Source organism: Amblyomma americanum, chromosome 9 (genome assembly GCF_052857255.1).
Source record: "Amblyomma americanum isolate KBUSLIRL-KWMA chromosome 9, ASM5285725v1, whole genome shotgun sequence".
Taxonomy (NCBI): Eukaryota; Metazoa; Arthropoda; class Arachnida; order Ixodida; family Ixodidae; genus Amblyomma; species Amblyomma americanum.
The window spans coordinates 103,570,122-103,583,804 of record NC_135505.1 but is presented as its reverse complement, the minus strand read 5'-3'; the positions used below and the strand labels follow the sequence as shown (position 1 = coordinate 103,583,804).

General features: G+C 49.0%; 1 pseudogene; it reads right to left on the bottom strand.

Annotated features, from left to right (window-relative positions):
* Positions 1 to 3,370: 3,370 nt before the first annotated feature.
* Positions 3,371 to 5,472, bottom strand: LOC144104970 (uncharacterized; annotated as a pseudogene).
* Between the last annotated feature and the right edge of the window lie 8,211 nt (positions 5,473 to 13,683).

Below are 13,683 nucleotides of genomic sequence, written 5' to 3'. Positions count from 1 at the left end.
CCTTGGGGAACAGAAGATGACCACGAAGTGCCATTTCCTGGGAAAAATAAAGTGCTTTGCCAGCATAAGCGTGTCTTATTTTTATGTAGTTGTGTGTCAGAGAGCTGACCGCGGGAGCCCACTCCTTCTGCACGCTAAGTTAGCAGATTGCCTGCAATACCTGCCGCACGCATTTGCTCACCGTCGGTTGAGCGATGCCGACGTGCGCCTCGCTACCAACGGCAGCTTCAAAGCCGCCCATGGCATAGAACCGCAGTGCACAAAGCACCTGCCGCTGCACCTCAAGCGCACTCGCACTCAAACCTCCGAGTTCATCGGCAAGTTCGTCGCACAGCTATCCACAGTCTTCCTCTCCAGTCGAAAAAGGCGTCGAAACAGCTCGTCCGGCAAGTAAAACGCGTCTTCGTGCGCCCTACTTCGCCTCAGTCGTATTGCAGAGTACACCGCCATCATTTTCTGTCACAAAGGCAACGGTCAAATTAACGGCCTCAAAACTGACAAAAAGCTCTCAAATAGCAGCTGCACAATATGGTGCGCAACGTCATCACTTCTGCCACATCCGTGACGTCATCTGCAGCCACCAATGACGCAAAAAGCAATATGGCCGCCGGCCACGACCGAACAATAGGAGCTAGGTTTATTGACACCTTTGTGCCAAGTTTTTGACAATTTTCCTAATTGACTATTACGTAATCTGGCCCCTGGATTCAATATTAGCCGTGGCGGCCGCGTTTCCAGGGATGCAGAATGAAAAGGCGCCCTTGGTTAATAATGTCATCGCTTCTCGGAAAATCTCAGGTGGTCTAAACATTGTGTAACACGTCACTGTTAAACAATGTTCTTTGCCTCCTGGGTGTGGCGTCGGCAAACCAATCCTCACATTGAGCGGTTGAGTTATTGAAATTAACTTATAGAGTGAAAGATAATTGAGGTTTTCGAGTGCATCTCCTAGAGCGAAAAAAACGAAGATTGATTTTGAGAAAAGAAATGCCACAGTAACTGTGTCAGAAATATTGGTGGACATCTGAACCGTGCCGTAAAAGGTGGTGGTGTGGGAAAAAGTTTAATCATGGTTATTAGCAGGATACTCTGCGTGTCGATGGAATTGAATAACAAGGCCTGGGGTGCGGTCTGAGCTCGGTGACCAGAACCGACAATGCATTCCCTGACCAGAACAGGTTTTGACGACCCAGGTGTAGTACTTGGCCAAATCCTTCTATGATGAAGCCAATTCACTCTCGGCCCTCAGTCCCCAGCAGCTGGGGAGCAACTGACCAAGGCGGTGGTCAGTCCTGTGACGCAGCAGAGAGTGCTAAGAATCCCTGGCTCCAGGCTGGTCGCCATTGGAGTCTGAACCTGGCAACGTTCAACGCTAGAACCATATCTAGTGAGGCTAGCCAAGCAGTGCTATTCGAGGAGCTAGAGGGCATTAACTGGGATGCCTTAGGGCTCAGTAAATTTAGGAGGGCACGTGAGGCGTATGCAGTGATTAAGGACGGGCGCATGCTGTGCTATCGCGGATTAGAGGATGAACGAGAACTAGGTGTGGAATTCCTCATTAGTAAAGATAAAGCTGCCAAAGTAGCTGAAGGTAGTGCAGGCCTACGCATCTACATGCAGCCATGATGACTATACCATTGAAAGTTTCTATGGAGACATGAACAAAGTAAAAGGACAGTACACTGTACTGACGGGCGAATTCAATGCGAAGGTGGGCAAGAAACAGGCTGTATCTTAGAGGTACTCAGGTACTCAGGGCAGAAACGTAGAGGCTAACGAAAAGGATTCAGCTTAAGTTAAGGACACCGCAGCGAGCCATGGAAAGAAAAATGATAGGTGTAAAGCTAAGAGACCGGAAGCGGGCAGAGTGGGCGAGGGAACAAACGTGCGGGTTAATGACATCCTTGTCGAAATCAAGAGGAAGAAATGGGCCTGAGCATCGCATGTGATGCAATGTCAAGATAACCGTGGATATTAAGGCATTCCAAGAGAAGGCAAGCGTACGAGGGGGCGGCAGAATGTTAGGTGGGCTGATAAGATTAAGAAGTTCGCAGGCATAGGGTGGGCGCTGCTGGCAAAGGAAAGGATTAATTAGAGAGACACGGGAGAGGATTTTGCCCTGCAGTGAGTGTAGCCAGGCTTATTATGAGGATAATAATCAGCAGGAGAGAGTGGGCACTAGCTTTCCGGGCCAGCCCCTTAAAAATTCTAGGGGAGATGTTCCTAGTCCGGGACCTCTGTGGCTTCCGCTGCAGCTCGGGCCCTAGTGACAAGGGCTCTTTGGCTCTCTAACGTAAAACAGGTGAGCAGGGCTGTCTCTCACGTCTCTCGAGTAGGTGAAAGGAAAGAGGGTAAGCAGGGCTAGAGGGCTAAGGGAAGTAATAAAGGAGGTTTGTGAAATAATAAAGGGAGAAAGAGGTGCCGTAGTGGAGGCTTCTGGATAATTTCATCCACCTGGAGAGCTTTAACATGCACTGACATTGCACAGCGCACGAGTGCCTGTTGCGCTTCACCTTCATTGACAAGCGGCCACTGCTGTGGGGTTCGAACCCATGTACTCCGCCTCTAGACGAACGCTTTAACCACTCAGCCACCGCGGCGAGCGCGGCAGTCCTTTGGTCGTGGCCGCTGCGTTAGTGCTTACTACTTGTACTTGCTTCCGTTTAAATTCATCGCTAGGCATAACGACCTCCCATTATTCTTTGGAAATGGTTTCTTTTGGTTTGGTTTTTTGGGGAAAGGAAGTTGCGCAGTATGTCTCATACATCGTTGGACACCTGGACAGCGCCGCAAGCAAAGGGATAAAGGAGGGAGCGAAAGAAGAAAGGAATAAAGAGGTGCCGTACTGGAGGGCTCAGGAATAAATTCGACCACCTGGGGATCTTTAACGTGCACTGACATCGCACAGCACACGGGCACCTTAGCGTTTTTCCTCCATAAAAACGAAGCCGCCGCGGTCAGGTTCGAACCCGGGAACTCCGAATCAGTAGTCGAGCGCCCTAAGCACTGAGCCACCGCGGCGGGTTCTTTGGAAATGGTGAGTGGTGGTTTTCGATACGGACTGAAGTAGCATGCCCAGATTTTGTGGTACATATTAACTACATTTGCACAGGCTGGACACTGCAGGCATGTTGTGAGAGGTGGAATACTGGCCCTACGATGCTTGGATCTAGGAACTCTCGCCAATGCGTCGAGGGCTCCTTGTCATCGGGTGTATCTGTTGCTAAAGAGAGAGAGAGAGAGAACAACTTTATTGAAAAAGCCTGCAGAATCTGTTAGGCTCCCTCTACGCAGGGAGGACAAGCTTTTACCACGACGCGGCCACTACGTCAGTCTCGTGCGTTATTCTCCTCGAGGTCTTGGTCTCTCGCTACTTCCGCGGGTCCGAGAGGGGCGCCGCCCTTTTCCTGGGTGTCCTGCTCCCCTTCTCCTCGGTTTCGCTCGGTCGCTGCCTTTCTAGAGCTGCCGAGACCTGCTGAACGGCCTCTAGCTGCGGCGGGATTGTCTTCTCGCTGGCTTCTCGCGGATTTACACTACAGTACCAAATCATTTGAAACGCGGTGGCACTCTCCTTCGCGCACAGTGTACACACGTCACTCGCGTACACACTCTGACACAAGTGCTTAGCTAGCACCGGGGTGAGCAGGAACCCTGTGTGTAACTGTCTTTATAACACTGCCACCTTCCGGGTAAGCCCCGGGTGAGGTGGCAGCAGTCTGTCTGTTCAGTCTGTACTATTTCACTATTTCGTTGAAGGTGGTCATCTTGTCCTTGGCACTGCACCGCGTAACGCTCCGAGTCGGCCGTGCTTGAAGCCGCGCGGATTGTTAGTCCTCGCGCGTCCGAGTTCGGCGTCTCGTTGTGGTTCACATTCCCACCTTCCGACACGTCACTGCCGATGTGGGCCAGAAACCACTTGATCACCACAGCACTTTTGCGTCCGATGTCTTCGGACTTGCGAAGAGTGCGCGTGGCCTCACTACATACCCTACCCTTGGCGTAGTTCATCACTGCCGTTCTAGAGTCACACAACACTGTAGTGCATCCGGGATCGGAGACGGCCAAGGCGATGACCACCTCCTCCGCCCGGTGCGTTTCTCGAGTCCGGACGCTTGCCGCGGTGTTCGTTGCACCCGTCGATGCCCCGACAACCACCGCCGCGTATGCGTCGCTGCTTTCTCGATACTCCGCCGCGCCCACGTAGAGGGCGCCTTCTTCTCTGGCGTGAAGGTCCACGAGAACCCTGGCCCTCGCCAGCCTCCACTCCTTGTTGTGCTCGGGGTTCACATTCTTCGGGATTGGGCAGACCCTGAGCTTTCTGTGGATGCTATCCGGTATAGGTACGTCCTTCTCCTGCGTGCCTTCCCTCGGCTCGAGGCCAAGGTCCTGTAGTATGTATTCCGGTTCTCGTTTCAGAGAGCCGCTCGAGTTGCGCTGTTCTCTGTGCTTCAGCTATTTCGTACAGCGTATTGTGGACTCCCAGCGCCATGAATTTTTCGGTGCTCGTGCTCTTGAGGAGACCGAGTGCCGCCTTATACCCCTTGCCTATGGTGGCGTCTACCTTGTTACGTTCGCTCGGCCTCCAGTTGTGGAAGGCGGCCACGTACGTTAAGTGGCTAACTGCGAAGGATTGAGCGAGCCTAGTCAGGCTCTGCTCCTTCATCCCCGCTTTTCTGTTGGACACCCTCATGATGAGTCTCATTGCCGCGGTAGCTTTGCACACGTGTTTGTAGACCGCTTCGCCTTGAATTCGGTTTCGCTTGATGAACAGCCCGAGCACTCCACTCTTCTCGACTTCCGGTATTACTTGGCCTCCCGCCGTCTTGACCGTGATCTTGGGACGCTCGTACTTTACTTCCATATTCTTTCTTTTCCTGCCCGCTCCTTTCGGTGGAATCACCAGCAGTTGTGACTTGGCCGGAGAGCAAACGAGTCCAGACCCGTCCGGCTGCTCCTCGATGCGTTGACCGCTTCTTGCAGCGTTGTCTAAATGTGTTCGTCCCTTCCTCCCGGTACCCATAGCGTAACGTCGTCGGCGTAGATGGCGTGCCGGACGCCTACTACTCTTTCTAGCCGGTTGGCCACCACGGTCATCACTAGGTTGAAGAGTGGCGGAGAGATCACCGAGCCCTGTAGATTTCCGATGCTTCCCAGCTGCTTCTCTTCGAGCTGCAGGTCTTCCGCGCAGATTTCGGCGGTCCGTTCCGTCGAGAAGTCTTTCATGTACTGGTATGTCCTCCTGCCCATGTTTGGTATGGATACTTGGGCCAGGATATAGCCGAGTGCCTTTATCGAAGGCGCTCTGCAAGTCCAGCCCGAGTATGGCTCTGTTGTCCTTGGTGCCTGTCGTATCGTCGATGATCTCGTTCTTCAGTAAAATCATGGCGTCTAGCGTCCCGAGCTTGTTCTGAAACCCGATGATAGAATTTGGGAAAACTCCGATTATTCCAGGTAACGCTGCCCCCTGTTCATGAGAACGTGCTCGAGGACCTTTCCCACGCACGAAGTGAGCGACATCGCCCTGAGGTTCTCGATGTTGGGAGGCCTGCCAGGCTGCCAGGATCGTATTGACTGCTTTCCATTGCTTGGGCAGCCTTCCTTCTTGCCAGCACTTGTTGTAGTAGTTCGTGAGCGTTTCGATGGCCGCTTCGTCGAGGTTCTTGAGCGCTCTGTTGGTCACTCGATCGGGACCCGCGGTGGACCTGCCATTGAGATCCTGCTGGGTAACTCTGACTTCCCACGTCTGGATGTCTCGATCTAGCTTCTCGTTCTCGTTGCCTTGGTAATCCGGGTGTCTTTCCGTAGGGGTGGTCGGAAGGTACTTGGCGTCCAAGCGTCGCTTGACCTTGTCCTCCTCGTGTTTGCAGATTGCCTTGTGTAGGATCCTGGCCAGGTTGTTGTGTTGGTGGCCCTTGCCCTTGGTTTCGTAGAGGAGGTGCTGAAGTATGTTCCACGTCTTGCCCTTGTGCATCTGTCCGTCGGCTTCGTTGCAGACTTCGTTCTATTGTTGAGTGCATAGTACCCTGCAGTGGACCTCGATCTGCCTGTTGAGCTCGGCGATATTCTTTCTTAGACTTCGGTTGGTTCGTCGCTTCTGCCACCTCGCCTTTATGGACTGCTTGGCTTCTATTAGGTGGGCCAGCCGAGTGTCCATCTTGTCTATCCGTCCGTCCGTCTCCAGCTCTTTGGTGGCTAAATCCGTCGTCTCAGCGACGTTGGCCGCCCATTACTCCATGTCCGTAATGTCCAGTTGCACCGCGGGTAGTGCCTTTCGAAAGGCATCCCAGTCCGTAACGCGATGCTTCCTTAGGCCGGTGTTGCCTTGGAGCGCTACGGCGACCTCCACCATGTAGTGATCGCTGCCCAGCTCTTGGCCCGTGTTTCTCTATTTCGCTTCTCTCGATCCTCCGTCGGTTTTGACGAAGGTAAGGTCCGGAGTGGTGTCTCTCGTAACCGATGTGCCGATCCTGGTGAGAAAGGCCGGATCCGTGATTAGGTTCCATCCCACGTCGGTGGCGTCTTGCATCAGCTCTCTCCCCTTGACCATCGTTCTGTGGTAGCCCCAGTCTTGGCTCGGAGCGTTAAAGTCTCCTCACACAAGGAGCGTATTCCTCCTCACAACTGAAGTCGCCTTGTGGAATAGTGCTTCAACCTCTGTTGTCCGTGGGACGGATTGCTGTAGACGTTCACCAGGAAAGTGCTCTCCTCCCTCTTCTTGCGCGTGATTACTTCCAACGTGCAGTGTTCGATTGCGCTTCTGCAGATCATTTCGTGTTCCATGAAGGTGATCCCTTTCCTGACGAAGGTGGAAACCCTTCTGCCCTTGCCCTTGGACGTGTTCCTTTCGTTCGGCGGGCTGTCGTGCGGCCGGTAGCCCGTTAGTCTCGGCGTCTCTTCGCTGTGTGTTTCTTGAATAATTATGCAAAACCATCCTAATCGCTCCAGATGACGCCGTGTTGCGATGCTGCGTCTTATTTTTTCAATCTTTCCTCTCTCTACTCTTTCAACTCTCCTACTGTCTGCACGTGAAAGCGAATGTGGCTCAGAATGAGCCACTGGGCAGGCCAGTGCCCTTTCCATATCTTTCGTCCTACAGTCGCAACAACAAGAGATTGGACACTGCAGGGAATGCAACATCTGTTATAACTGCTGTAGTGAATTTGTAGTGAGTAGAGTTCTTGTAGGCGTCGGTAAGTGCGTGCCTCTGCGTAGCTTTGTGCTTGGCTTAGAGTGGGGTGCGTTCGCGTCGATTTTCTCAAGTCACTATGCATCCTTACCGACTCAAAAGAAGCATGCAGAAACTACACGAAAGGTAGAATCTGCAGCCGTCCTAAAAATCCTCCGTAAAGCAGGGCATCTCAAACACAACACAAGCCGAATGACAATCTGGATTTCAGCGCACACGGGAATAGAGGGTAACAAAGAGGCGGATTGCTTAACTCGCGAGATCACGTACCGAGCTCAGCAGCAACAAACGCTGGGCCATCACTATACCGTTGAGATTGGATATTCGGAGATATTGAGTTTTAAAAGAGGAGGGAGGATTAGATACTCTCCTCCGCATAAGTCTCTAACACAGCAAGAAGCAGCTAGTTGGCGGAGCTGAAAACGGGAACTTTCTTTAGCTTACACATCCTACACAAAATGTATGCTACACAATTCAGGGACACATTCCCGTGGTGAGGGGAACCCCCACGTTATACCATATCACCTGGGAGTGTGCAAGCAACTACGCGTTCCACCAACACAAAACCCCGAGTGCGGAGCACTGGGAGAGCCGGCTCACCAGCTGCGAGCTCACTGCCCAAAGGGCACTAGTGCAGCACGCAAGCGAAGCAGCTAGGCTCAGTGGAGCCCTTGAATAGGGGCCCAACTTTGCTGAAAGAGGTCAAGCGTCGACAGCGATGAAGACGAAGACCGAACCGCCAATCTGTTGAGACTTCAATAAAGTTTTTCTCTCTCTCTCTTTCTCAAGTTTGCCAAATAGTCGGCATGCTACATTGAGAAAACAAAGTCCTTACGATCTGCACTGTCACCTGGTGGATATTCCGGATGCTGAGCACCGCAGACAAACCTGTGATGGGCTAAGTTTCCTTCTGATGCTTCCAGGTGCCCGAAAACAAAATGGACGATCGGATCAACCCATCGATTCGTCGTCACCATGAAATATGCTAGCCGCCCCGGTTAGCTCAGTTAAGTTAAACGACTGCGCCAGTGAAATGGTGATCTCGGCTTCGAAACCCAGACCTGGATAGAATTTTCATTAATTACGAAGCTTTACTTTGTAGCACTCTAGCTGCGCTTGTTTGTATGTCAGTAATTACTTTCTTATTGAAAATATACTCAACCTTCGAGGATTCCCCCAAAGCATTAGACCAAACACTGTTTCAATCAATTCTCTCTCGCACTGCCATAAGTTTGCCGTCCCGATTAGCTCAGGTGGCAGAGAAACTGCTCCAGTGAAGCGGTGGTGCCGGGTTCAAACCTCGAGCAGGATGAAGTTTTCTTTAACTACGACGTTTCTGAGAAAATATTGTTTAACTGCAGCACGCACCACAGAGTACTGCACGTGTGTGGTTGAGCTTTGTTCAGACACTTATAACGGTTCCTAAATGTAAGCTTCGCTTGCATGCTTTTTTTGCTAAACATACCATTTCCTTGAAACTGTAAACCAGCTTCGACAAGAGGTTTCATTGCCATTCATAAACTGAAGACATCCTGATGCATGAGGCACATGTGACGAGTTGAGGCTAATGCCTCGTAAACCTCCCACAGGCATTTCCCGGTCTGAAATATCTTTTTAATATTAGAGCATTGCTTTGGTAATCAGCAACAAAACCTGATGTGAGCATTGACCAGCAGTAGTGGTCCTACAAATTCCGCATGGCATCTCTGGGGTACCAAAGTAAACTTGACTACAGGAATTTCAGCTTTCGAGGCGGGCACAAAACCCATAGGCGAAAAAAACGCAGTGCTGCATGGAGAACAAAGATGCACCTAGTTTATGCGTTGCCTTGCGACTGTTCGGTAATAAGTGGCTGCGTCATTGCAAATCTAGAGAAACCTTTCCAACTGAATAAAAATTGAAATTAAAATAAAAATAAAAATGTCGTTGCTAATAATAATAATAATAATTGGTCTTTTTTGGGGGGGAAAGGGAATGGCGCAGTATCTGTCTCATGTATCGTTGGACACCTGAACCAAGCCGTAAGGAAAGGGATAAAGGACGGAGTGAAAGAAGAAAGGAATAGGCGCCGTAGTGGAGGGCTCCGGAATAATTTCTAGCACCTGGGGATCTTTAACGTGCACTGACATCGTTCAGCACACGGGCGCGTTAGCGTTTTTCCTCCATAAAAACGTAGCTGCCGCGGTCGCGTTCGGACCCGGGAACTCCGGATCAGTAGTCGAGCGCCCTAACCACTGAGCCACCGCGGCGGGTTCGTTGCTACCGCATTCAAAGCACTCAAGCAGTCTTTTAAGTGCCCTCCGCAATTTTTTGTGCTGGTTTTATAGATATTATAGGAAGGGACAAAAGGTTTGCGCGAGAAATTGGCCGAGAGTGAACTATGGGCCTGCGCAGTCCAGGTGATGATGATGATCAAAAATATTTAGAGCATTTATTTTTCACCGTGAATGCGCATTTAAACTTTACCCTGCATTCTTGGAGCCACAGTAATACCCCTGCCACACTGCAGATTTAATATCAATCCAGCTGAATGTCATTCGATTCATCGAATTTCATTAGGTCTCCTTCGGTGCTAGACGGTAAAAATAATGTCATTCATAAATGATGGCAGTGACGACCAGTGAAAAAATTAGTACAATTGAAAGACGTCAGCGCGCATAAAAGATGTTAGAAATTGTGGTGTTTCAAAAGCGGGCGAGAGCATTTCTGTATAGTAATATAAGCTTAAAATATTACTGCCGGCAATGCTTCATCAATTTAGCTATAAAAAGCCGAGCTAAGTGCAAAGTCAACCACGAATCCAATAAACGTAAAAAAATGACTTACGCGGCGGTGCGCGGAGGCGCGCGGAGCGCGGAAATGACTTCCAAAAAATAAAGTGCTCAGTTACATGTTTATGTACTTGCGAACTAAATGAACATGGAACTCCAACTAGCAAGAATCACGCGAACCAATATAATCGACGATCGTGGGAAAAGCCCTGCTTCACAGTTGGCCGCTGCCGTTGGCTGCTGCTGGGACCGATAGTAACAGGTATCCATGACAGCTTCTATTGTCAAGAGGTTCGCACCAAAACTAATATTTCTTTAGCAGAACTAAATAAATACAATTTCTAACTTTGGCAGTGCGCATGCTATTTTTTCGTCACGTGTTTCTGCTGCGTATCTAGTGTCCAGAGCACACATTCGGTTCGAGATCGAATGCGAATGAGTTCTCCAAACTCATTCGATGGCGAATGTCATTCCAACCTAATGACATTAAATGTTGCCGTGTAGCAGCCGATTAATGGCATTAGGTGCTAATGTCATTCGATGGGAATGACAATCAATTTGCCGTGTGCTAGGAGTATAAGTTCAGCGCAGGTTGTGATCTTCCAGACGCAGAAAGTTCAACTTGCATACCTGTAGCTTCATAACAGATTATAAAGCATAGACGTTATACCATTTACGTTATAGTTGGAAAAGTGAAAAGTTTAAAAATAAATATGAAATTAAAAACTCGTTGCTTTCCATTCAAAGTACGCAAGTACTCTTAAGTATCTTTCTTATTTTTTCTATGCAGGTTTATGTTTTGCAGGCACGCACAAAACGTTTGCGTGCCAAATGTTAGGCTGAGTGTGAGCTATGTATTTCTGCAGTCATGATAATGATGATCATCAGAAATATCTATCGAATTTATTTTTCAGCCTGGAAGTGCATTTAAACTCTAAGCTGCGTTCTTAGAGCCACACAATGCCCAGCGGAGGTTGCGATGATTCCAGACGCACAAAGTTTAACTTGCATACCTCTAGGTTCCTAACAGATTATCTTTATAAAGCGTGGATGTTATACCATTTGAGAAATAGAGGGAAAGGTTACATGTTTTATCATTTTTCCTATGCTGCATTTAGGTTTGTACTCATTGCATTTTTGAAACTTTGAAGCGGCGACTCCATCAAGTGAATGACGACATCAACAGGCAAGGTTTGTGAGCAGTTTAATGTGCCTCAAAAGCTTGTGATAAGATATATATCGTTCTTTAAATAAATATTTATAGAAATAGAAATCTCCAATTACTAGTGCATGGCGAAGAGTAAAGAAGGATTAGGAGTTGATGTAAACTCAAAGGAACAAACACTCGTCTCATTCTAGATACCTGAAATCCGAAGGCTGTACATATAAAAAACCGCAAATACCCTGAAAAGAAAAATAACGACTAGAAGGCAATCTCTGAAAAAGATCTGAAACTACAAACACATGCGTAATCACTTCGAAACGTTCTATCTACATCACTCTATGCAAACGTTTCAAAGCATTATAGTTCATACAATCACCACCTTGTTCACTCAGTTCCTTGCTGTGCGGGCACTCGAATGCTGTGGCAAAGTCACCGTTGCCCCTGACAAGTTCATTCAGTAGAGGCGTTGCGTAAGAGGTGCTGCAACGGTAGTAGGCAAAGCGCGCGTAGAAGAATTGCGCTATGGAAATGCGGAAGAGGCTCCAGGCATTCTGAACTGTGTACCACGACGCTCTTGCAGGCGCTGGTCGGATGGCCTCATCGGGGGCTGTGCCTGCTGCCGCGACAATTGCGGCGATTTGCAGCCCTTCCTTGAGCGCTACTAATTCATGCATCAAGTCAAGGTATCGGGAGGATGATGTAGTCAGCATGCAGTCTCTGCAATGAAAGTTGTGTCAGACATATTAGGAAAGAAATTTCGGGTTTATTTTCTAATTCTCGTATACGATGCCGATATGTGTTTCTTACACTTCTGATAATTCGTTACTGAAGGTTGTTTCAACTGCCATTAAATCAGGCGTTCATATCCCAAATCACAAATCATTCTTCCGTTAATATTGCACTCTTTTCTGGATGATTTTTCATTGAGTCTATAGAATTGCGCGCTCCGCCTTTGATCTAAAGATAGCAGCAGCATTCCTGGCATACTATGTGTTTCTTTTTAATACACGTTTGCTTCCACATATCCTCTCGAAGAGCCGCTTGAAGGCATCAGTTGTCATGAGCAAAGCAATCAATCTCAATTTCTGTTTACAGTAGTTTGAAATCAATTTATCAACTTGACAAAGAAAGATGTCAGCCCCTCCCACATATCGATGAAATTAAACTGACCCTCAACCAGCAGCTTTTTCTGGTGGATGCGTTTCACGAACAGCTACACAAAGACTAAGTCAAGGGTTAATGAAAGGGCTGCTCTCATCATGCCGAATACCATCTTGGAGTTCAAATTTACACATTTGTACTTTCTTTTAGACAATAAATTTTCATACGAGTGGAGGGCGCCATTATAGTAGCCTTAAAGTGTCAAAAGTGCTATTGAAATGACGTTGGTTGCGCGAGTGATTGAGACTAACCACAGAGAGGCGTGACTTAAAAACTCAAAGCTCTGAAATCATTTAATAAAGCCCGGTATCTAGAGCTCCGGCCGGTAGGCGTAGAACAAGCCATCATTTGCACGATACAATTTCAGCAAGCACCAAGCGCGTCCTGTGTTTCCAAAGACAGGCGTAGGCTTGTAGTTCACCCACCGCGGTGGCTCATTGGTTAAGGCGCTCGTCTACTGAGCCGGAGTACCCGGGTTCGAACCCCACCGCGACGGCCGCGTTTCGAGTCAAGCGAAACGCAAAAAGGCACCCGTGTGCTCTGCGATGTTAGTGCACGTTAAAGATCCCAAGGAGGTCAAAATTATTCCAGAGCCCTCCACTACGGCACCTCTCTCTTCCGTTCTTCTATTAGTCACTCCTTTATCCCTTCCCTTACTGCGCGGTTCGAGTGTCCAGAGAGATTTGTGAGACACTTAATGCCACATTTTCTTTCCTGAAAAGCATTTTTCATTTTTTTTTTGCACCCGCCGCGGAGGCTCAGTGGTTAGGGCGCTCGACTACTGATCCGGAGTTCTCGGGTTCAAACCCGACCGCGGCGGCTGCGTTTTTATGGAGGAAAAACGCTTTGCTGAGCGATGTCCGTGCACGGCAAAGATCGCCAGGTGGTCGCAATTATTACTGAGCCCTTCAATAGGGCACCTCTTCCTTTCTTCTTTCACTCCCTCCTTTATCCCTTCCCCTAAGGCGCGGTTCAGGTGTCCAACGATATATGAGACAGATACTGCGCCATTTCCTTTCCCCCCAAAAAACCAATTATTATTATTATTTTTTTCGCAGTTCCAGCTGTCTTCTGAGGAAAATAATAATATTTCGTTTCTGGAGAAAGGAAATGGTGCATCATCTGTCTCGCATCCCGGCGGACACCTGAACCGCACCATAAGAGAAAGGATAAAGTAGGGAGTGAAAGAAGAAAGGAAGAAAGAGGTATGCACTTACATACCACTGCACACGGGCACCTTAGCGTTTCGCTTCCATCGAAACGCGGCCGCTGCGGTAGGCGAGAAAAATTGCTGGTCACAGGTTTCTGCGATTTGCTCCCTACTATAGACGGTTCGCGAAGAACCTTTCAAGCATTTTTGCTTTAATAATGCACGTCGCGAGGTGTTTGATTGAGCGCTG